The sequence below is a fragment of the Ascaphus truei genome, chromosome 5 (genome assembly GCF_040206685.1).
Source record: "Ascaphus truei isolate aAscTru1 chromosome 5, aAscTru1.hap1, whole genome shotgun sequence".
Taxonomy (NCBI): Eukaryota; Metazoa; Chordata; class Amphibia; order Anura; family Ascaphidae; genus Ascaphus; species Ascaphus truei.
The window spans coordinates 71,516,729-71,526,266 of NC_134487.1; the positions used below are offsets into that span (position 1 = coordinate 71,516,729).

General features: G+C 42.4%; 1 long non-coding RNA gene across 1 annotated transcript; it reads right to left on the reverse strand.

Moving 5' to 3' along the window:
* Nucleotides 1-989: 989 nt before the first annotated feature.
* LOC142494389 (uncharacterized) lies at nt 990-2,054 on the reverse strand. Its single transcript, XR_012801409.1, has 4 exons — nt 1,908-2,054; nt 1,457-1,710; nt 1,178-1,350; nt 990-1,082 (listed from the first exon to the last, which is right to left on the reverse strand). It is a non-coding gene; the product is annotated as an uncharacterized LOC142494389 (long non-coding RNA).
* Between the last annotated feature and the right edge of the window lie 7,484 nt (nt 2,055-9,538).

The window sequence follows — 9,538 nt, forward strand, 5'->3', positions numbered from 1 at the left end:
ATGGGAAGGGGGCATTGTGTATGTGTGTGTATTGTGGAAAGGGTAGTATTGTGTGTGTATTGTGGGCAGGGGGTATTGTGTGTGTGTGTGTATTGTAGGTTGGGGCAAATTGTGTGTGTACTATGGGACAGGGGGTATTTGTATTGTGGGACGGTGGGGTATTGAGTGTGTTCGTGTATTGTAGGGAAGGTGGGGTATTATGTGTCTGTGTATTGAAGGGGCAGGGGGGTATTGTGTGTGTGTGTGTGTGTGTGTGTGTGTGTGTGTGTGTGTGTGTGTGTGTGTGTGTGTGTGTGTGTGTGTGTGTGTGTGTGTGTGTGTGTGTGTGTGTGTGTGTGTGGTGGGGAGAGCGCAAAAGACAGAGATAGGGAGAGAGAGAAGAGATGGGGAGAGAGAAGCACTGGGGAGAAAGAGAGAGAGAGAATGGTTCGGGGTTGAAAGATGGGATAGGGGGGAGAGAGTGAAAGGATAGGGAGAGAGAGAGAGAAAAGGGATGGGGGAGAGAGAGAAAGAGAAGGGTTGGGGGAGAGAGAGTATTGATGGGGGGTGTCATGATAATATCATGAGATATGTATTTTATTCAATTTGGTGCTTCAGGAGTTAATGTAGGTATAGTTTGTTTTTAAAAATACAATACTGTATATTGGGTTATGACAACTCAAGACTTTTCCTGTGTCTGAGCTGGTCTTCAAAGAGGACTTAATTGGGGGTGGGAGGTGAGGGGGGGGGGGCAATAGGAGGTGAGCCTATCAAGTATGACCCACTAAAAGTGACATATATATTGTTTAGAAGGTCATATAAACGATAACCAGACTAGCCTGTCGGAGGTAAGTACTATACTTACCGTACTACAGTACAGTACCTTACTACATGCCGGTGGCATTCCCATTACACTCTAAAAGAACAGGCAAAATGTAGCTCCTATGTCAATATAGTTGTTGCGTTTTTGAACAGTGAGTATGTTGTTCCAGAAACTCTTTATACCTTTTATTAATTCCTCCTTGTTGGACGGTTTAACAACCTTTCTTATATGATCCTTCAGCGCATGCCACACCAGTTCTATAGGGTTCAAATCTGGTGATCTGGAATGGGAGAGGGGGAAAATGGCAAATTAGTTGAACAGATAAAAACAATTTAAAACAATGAGAAACAGTTACTGTACACTTTGAGCACTTACTCCGGTGGCGTCTTAACCCAGTTGATCCCGCTCGCAAGAATATAGGCAGTAGAGGCGGTATTTAGGGTAATTGCCCTGGAGGAACCAGTGACCACCAGATGGGAAGTTATGCCTAATGTATTTAACAATATGGGTGACAATTTGCTCTTGGAAAAATACTTTATCCATGATTCCTGGAACAAGAGAAGAAAACATTGTGAAAAAGCTAAACATTAGGGTACAGAATACACTACAGTTGTACAGTGCATAAGGCTACAGAATGTGACTGTATTATTTTACCCTCAAATATGATTATGCAACCTGGTCCACGTCTAGAGATCGCACCTCACACATGCATCTTCACTGGGTGCTTGGAACGCGACTTCAGAGATAGGCATCCTTTTTCGTGGAATGCAAAAGTGGCAAATCTCTGTAGAGCTACAGTTTTCTCATCAGAAAAGATGACATCCTGAAATGTCTCGCCACTTTCGATCCATGCCCGCACTTGGTCCACTCTTATTATCTTGTTGGCCTCCCTTATCATAGGATACGCTCTGTAATGACAAGGAAGAATTTTGCAGGTGCTGTCCAGTCAGACCACACTTTTACTTAAAGTACAGTAGTGTACTGTACAACACTTTACCTGTACTGTCCTAACTATGGTACAATAATTACAGTACAGTATCAACCCTGTTCTGTCACACTGCATACTATTGCATTATACTGTACTTTATTATAGTAATACACTTACTTTACACGTCCATATTTCCATCCCAATTGGCGTCTCATCACCCTGATGCTGGTCTCAGATGATGTGATATTGAGACTGTTCTCTAGAACAGTCTTGACTGTTGCTGCACAGCGCTCCTCATTAGCCTCGCTGATTTCATCCACCAGAAGCTTTGCCATCCTACAGTTTAAAGGAAAAGAGAACAATTTGTTAGGCCCAAAAATAATTCAAAACAAATACATGACATATGTTTAAAATTATACTTCTAAAAGTACAGTAGTACAGAAATGTTTGGCTCTAAAAGAATTGCAAAGAAAACAAGTAAACAAAAAAATGCATTTTGATATGCAAGATACTTTTAGAGTAATAAAAGCAGCAAAAGGAGAAAAAAAAAACATTTTATATTTTCTCCTAAAGTAGTAAAGTAATTTTTGGCTCTAAAAGAATTGCAAAAAAACCAAGTAAACAAAAAAAATGAATTTTCATATGCAAGAAGCTTATGCAAGTAATACAGTAATTGCAGAAAGAAAACAAAAATATAGCTCAACCCCGTTATAGCGCAACCCACTACAACACGGATCTGCTTATAGCACGATCTGGACGTGGCTCCTGATTTAAAACATCTCCATTTTTTTTTTAAAACAGTGCTTTATTGCAAACGGACACAAACACACACAGAAACACACCCCTACACCATGTGGGAATTGAACATGAATACATTTTATATAATACACATGCAGGAATTACAATAAGGACACAGTGCATAAAAGGTGACAAAAATTGCATAGCCTCCCACACGCTGATCTCTATCTGAACGAGCTCTTGTACAGATACTGTATTGTGCATTCTTCCATCTGATTCCATGGATCAACCCTGATTCTACAAAGACAGGAACCTGCTTTATTCTGTTGTACCGACCACAAGAAAGCGAAAGTCGGAAGCTGTTTTCAAGCCAAAGCCAAAGGTGCCTAAAGAAAAGGTTTCGGATGCTCCCAAGGCAAAGAGTCCTGGCATTTTGTATGTGAAGAAGAAAATGGCCAAAATCAACAGTGATCAAGTTGTTTGGATGGGCCCCAAAAGTGCCCCTGCACCTGCCGAATCAAACATTCCAAACTTTTCCCTGCCATCACCCACTGCCACCGATTCCCAAACATCCACCCGCTCTGACCCTTTGCCCACCGATGCTCATCTGGAAACCCCTAGCTAACCTGCTCCAGCACCCAGCCATGCTGATGTTCGTCCAGAAGCTCGGAGCTCACCTCCACCTGTATTCAGTCACGCAGATGTTCGTACTGAATCCCAGAGCACATCTCCTCCAGCACCCAGCCATGCCAATGTTTGTCCCGAAGCACACAGCACACCTCCTTCAGCACCCAGCCATGCAGATGTTCGTTTGGATGAAACCACCACTCTTTGCACCAGATCCATCTCAGTCGTCCGCATGCTTGATGTTTTTAGTGGTAGTGTAATCACTGACAACTCAACAGAGCAATACAGGGACAAAATGGAGGCCAACATTGATCGTCTTTTGGAGTGCATGGAGAATATTAATTGGTGCATGGGTGCTTGTCTGGATAAGATTGAGAGGAACACCGCGGGGCTCTATTCTTTCTTGGAATACCTGCCCATGTATGTCTAACGCAGATGAAAGGGGGGTGGCCTGGGGACGCCTTGTTCTCCCATGGAGGAACTGCATACCCCGCCCTCCCGTGCACCCTCTCGATCCCTGGAATTGACCTGCACGGTGCCAACACCAAGCACACCACGTGACAACCCACTCTCACCCTTCCATCTCCAGGATACACATATACCCTTCTTTTGGAGATAATGACATCCCCGGTAAGAGCTAGGCCACGACAGGAGTAAAGCAACCTCCCAGACAAGCTACCCCCGCCCGCTGACAGAAGCATACCCACTCCAGCACCCAGGATTGTACAGCTCCCAGACATCATGCTGAGAGACCTGCCCCAGAGTGTCCGGGAGAAATACAAGATCAGATGTGGTGGTCTACCTCAGAAATATGCCCAGTTCATCTTTAAACACCACGTCGGTTTTGAGATGTACAGTGACTGGACCCAAAATGTCAATTATGAAGGCAATAAATACAAGAAAGGTCTTCCTGTAAATTTAAGGAGAACAATTATGGAAGAAGTGAAGCGCTATTTTAATGTTACCAGTCTTCTTATGAGAACCGTGAGAGATAGCATCAATGGCCTTTTGAGGCATACAAGTGCTCTTCCCTGGAGGTCCATCGACTTGTTTGATGACTACTAGTTATACATTTATTTTAAAATATAGATTGGTTGCCAATGTTTTTAATCTAAAAAAAAAAAACATTTGATAGTTTTAAATTATTTTATTGTTTAATGCTTATTTTCTATTTTGCATGTCTGGAGCTGGGCAAAGACAATGTGCAGGAAATACCACCACTCCCCTCCCTTGGTGCAGGAAACGCTCCCAGAAATACTGCCAGGTAAGACACAGTGCTCCAATCCTGGCATGCCTTCACCCCAAACCCCCCAAAACTTAATGTAAACCTCTAGTCCCAATATAAAGTGCTGTACACCATGCCAAACATGATTTGTCTCCTCCAACCCCCCAAAAAGCAGAAGATACAGTACAGGCATACCCCGCTTTAAGGACACTCACTTTAAGTACACTCGCGAGTAAGTACATATCGCCCAATCGGCAAATGGCAGCTCGCGCATGCGCCTGTCAGCACGTCCTGAACAGCAATTCCGGCTCCCTACCTTTCCCGAAGCTGTGCACAAGCGGGGAGATTATAGAGCCTGTTACAAAGGCGTTATTTACATCCGTTATGCATGTATATGACGATTGCCGTACTGTACATGCATCGATAAGTGGGAAAAAGTAGTGCTTCACTTTAAGTACATTTTCGCTTTACATACTGTACATGCTCCGGTCCCATTGCGTATGTTAATGCGGGGTATGCCTGTACTGTATAATAATGGACTGCACTGGCGTCATGATATAATCATTTTTTTCTATTTCTGTTTTGCATGTGCATGTCTGGAGCTGGGTAAAGACAACGTGCAGGAAATACCCCCCTCCCCCCCCCCCTTGGTGCAGAAAAGTGTCCCAGCAATACTGCCAGGTAAGACACTGTGCTCCAATCCTGGCCAAGTCCTGCCAAGTCCCTTCCCCCCAAACCCCCAAAAACCTAATGTAAACCTCTAGTCCTAATGTAAAGTGCTGTACCCCAAGCCATGCATGCTTTGTCTCCCCCAACCCCCCAAAAAGCAGAATATACTGTATATTAATGGACTGAATTGGCATTATGGTTTAATAATTTTTTCATGTGTAGGCACAATGTAGTCATAATGTACTGTTCCCCATGTCATGCTCTTTCTCCCCAAACCCCCCAAAAATCAGGATTGCATAATGTACGGTGCGAATGATAATGTAGAATATTGTCTCTTTCTTTACAGATCCAGATGTCCAAGAAGCACCAGCCATTTTGAAGAAGAAACAGACAAGATTGTAAATTTTGAAGAAGAGGTGGTGTATTTTTGTATTATTATTTTTTCCTTTATTATCCTGTACAAATAAAACTGTTCATTCTTTAAATATATTTTTTGGTTTGTTCATTACATTGCGGTTGCCAAACTCTGCGCCGCAGCGCCCTGGTGCACTGTGGCTTGGCTAAAGGGGCGCCGCGATCAGGGCCGCCAGCAGCGGGGAACAAGGACTGCTAGTTAATTTAAAAAAAAACAAACAAAAAAAACCTCTGAACCCGGCGCCGGGTCTCCTTGTAGGCAGCGCCAGAAGTAAACGAGAGGGAGGCCCGGCGCTCGCACTGGAGGGGCAGCACCGGGAGACAGATGTCTACCAGCAGCATTGTGACCCCCCCCCAGCCAAAACCACCACCCACAGCACTGACCTCCCACGTGCAAGGACCAGGCCGTTCAGCCACCGCCCCCCCTCCAGCATCGGCCCCCCGCAGCATCGGCCCCCCCATCACCAGCATGACCCCCGCAAGCCACCGGCCTGACCATCATCCCCAAGTAGATCATCCCCAAGGTAAATATATATATATATATATATATATATATATATATATATATATATGTTTAAAACCAGAGACAGAACATAAAACACAGACAGAGCTCAGTGCACATCCAGTGAAACTCATACACAGTACAGTGCCTAAATATATATGTATAAATATCTATTAAATAAAATGGTCTTTTAGTTTAACATTTTTGGCCAAAATTGTTGTAAGCCCCTGAGCCACTGCACGGCAGACCACATTTCCAGGGGTCCCTAACACTAATATAAATTCTTAATAACCTGTGCAATACCAGGAAGAATGATTTATAATAAATCTGTCAATATTAGTTGCAAAGTTCTAAGTCTGATTGAAGCTTTTATTAACCTGTATATTACCAGGAAAAGCACTCTGTATTAGATTTGTCACAACCATACTGCAAGCAAGCAAGTTCCCCTGAGAGTGGGAGATGCTATGGAGTGAGCTTTTAACCACTTAAATGTGGGAGGGGGTAAGCTTCAATTAGGTAGGAGGTTGCCACCCTCCAATCAGCTAAGACTAGCTGAACAAGAATTGTAAAACATACTGGACACCTAACAAGCTCCTATTGAACCCCCAAAATAATCACAACATATATATAAGCATATGAGTGTCACAGAGGAGTGCTACTGAGCATGGCAATATATATTTAAAACCAGAGACAGAACATAAAACACAGACAGAGCTCAGTGCACATCCAGTGAAACTCATACACGGTACAGTGCTTAAATATATATGTATAAATATCTATTAAATAAAATGGTCTTTTAGTTTAACATTTTTGGCCAAAATTGTTGTAAGTCCCTGAGCCACTGCACGGCAGACCACATTTCCAGGGGTCCCTAACACTAATATAAATTCTTAATAACCTGTGCAATACCAGGAAGAATGATTTATAATAAATCTGTCAATATTAGTTGCAAAGTTCTAAGTCTGATTGAAGCTTTTATTAACCTGTACATTACCAGGAAAAGCACTCTGTATTAGATTTGTCACAACCATACTGCAAGCAAGCAAGTTCCCCTGAGAGTGGGAGATGCTATTGGGGGTGTTGGGGTAATTTTTATATGTATTGGGGGTGTGTGATTGTGTGTATATGAATGTGTACATATATATATATATATGTATGTATGTATGTATGTATATATATAGCACAACAAAAAAGTATCCTTATAATAAAGCACACGGGCATACCATGGATATAATTATTAAGGCACATACATTGGTCAAAAGAATTTTCCTGTGCTTCAATACTTTTTGGCTGTGCATTATATCAGCTGTGGTGATTCTTTTGACCAATTTATGTGCCTTTGTCCTCATGGTATATATGTATTGTCAGTTGTGAGTCCCCCTCCTCTTTTATATTTCTCTCCCCCTGTTTTTATTTTTATACTAATACATTTTGCAATAATAATTATATCCATGGTATGCCCCTGTGCTTTATTATAAGGATACTTTTTTGTTGTGCTATACATTTATTATCCTTGAGCACCACTGTCTATTGATACTCTATCATATACTTAGGACAGTTTTAGGGCGACGGTCACGAATTGTGTTGATGCGGTATACTATGTGTTTTCTGTCGTATGTATATATATACACATATATACACATATATATACACTCAATGAAAAAATAGTTTGTACTCACGGTTTCTCAAATGAAGGCAGATGCTCATCCCATATAGAAACATGCACAGGGTAATCAGGGAAATCCAGGTAACAAAGAGACAGCACACCGCAATGTAATGAAGTAAATAAAGTGTATTAACAACACAGGGCAACCAATGTTTCTGCAGGCCCTGAGGAAGGTCCCACTCTGAGGACCGAAACGTTGGCTGCCCTGTGTTGTTAATCCACACACACACACACACACACACGCATGCACACAAACATATATATATTTATTTATAAAATATTTTACCAGGAAGTAATACATTGAGAGTTACCTCTCATTTTCAAGTATGTCCTGGGCACAGAGTAAAACAAATAGTACATGGTTACAAGTACAGTTACATAAATGAACAGGGTATACATTATATACAAGACATTGCGTGCACAGTTAAAGAAAATATATATTATGAGCGTATTAAACAGTTACAGACCAGGTTAAAATGTGAGACAGCCTTAGATTTGAAAGAACTTAAACTGGTGGTGGATGTGAGAGTCTCTGGTAGGTTGTTCCAGTTTTGGGGTGCACGGAAGGAGAAGGAGGAACGTCCGGATACTTTGTTGAGCCTTGGGACCATGAATAGTCTTTTGGAGTCTGATCTCAGGTGATAAGTGCTGCAAGTGGTAGGGGTGAGGAGCTTGTTCAGTTAGCTGGGTAGCTTGCCCATGAAGAATTTAAAGGCAAGACAGGAAAGGTGAACTTTGCGCCTAGACTCTAGTTTTGACCAATCTAGTTCTTTGAGCATTTCGCAGTGATGTGTGTTGTAATTGCATTGGAGAACAAAACGACAAATTGAATTGTAGAGGGTGTCAAGTTTGCTAAGGTGGGTTTGAGGAGCCGAGCCATATACTATGTCTCCATAGTCAATAATTGGCATTAGCATCTGCTGTGCGATATGCTTTCTGACCAGGAGACTTAGGGAGGATTTGTTCCTGTAAAGTACCCCTAGTTTGGCATAGGTCTTGGTTGTCAGGGTATCAATGTGCATCCCGAATGTTAAGTGGGAGTCAAACCATAAGCCCAGGTATTTAAAACTAGTGACAGGTGTTAGGGTGGTGTTAGCGTTGGTTCTAATCAGGAGCTCAGTCACTGGAAGCTTTACAAATGTAGTCTTGGTCCCAAATACCATTGTTACAGTCTTGTCAGTGTTTAAAAACAGTTTGTTTTGGGAAATCCAGTTTTCGAGTCTCAAAAAGTCAGACTGAAGTATGTGTTGAAGGTCAGAGAGGCTATGACTGTGTGCATATAGGATTGTGTCATCTGCATACATGTGTATTGAGGCTTCCTTACAAGATGTGGAAGATCATTAATGAACACTGAGAAGAGTAGGGGCCCCAGAACAGAGCCTTGCGGGACACCACAGGTGATATCCAGGGGGTTGGAGATAAAGCCTGAGATGGACACATGTTGGGATCTTCCTGATAGGTAGGACTGAAAACAGTTTAAAGCATGTTTCCCTATTCCAGAGCTCTGGAGTTTGTTAAGCAGGATAGCATGATCGACTGTGTCAAAAGCCTTTGCAAAATCTAGAAATACTGCACCAGTGAGTTGTCCCCGTTCTATTCCACACTGGATTTCATTGCAAACTTTTAGCAGGGTAGTTACGGTGGAGTGTTTGGGACGAAAGCCAGATTGGAATTGGCTAGGGAAATTTGTCTTGGTGTAGAAATCGCTTAATTGGGAGTGGACACATTTTTCCATGACTTTGGATAGAATTGGGAGAAGTGAGATTGGCCTGTAGTTTGAGACAGTGTTTTTGTCCCCACTTTTGAAGATTGGGACAACTCTGGCAGTTTTCCAGGTCTTAGGGATATAGCCTGCAGACAGGATAGAGTTGACTATGGACGCAATTGGTTTGGCAATGGCTGGGGCACCAAGTCGTAGGAACCTAGATTGTAGTAAGTCAGGTCCGCATTGGCTGCTTAGTTTTAGT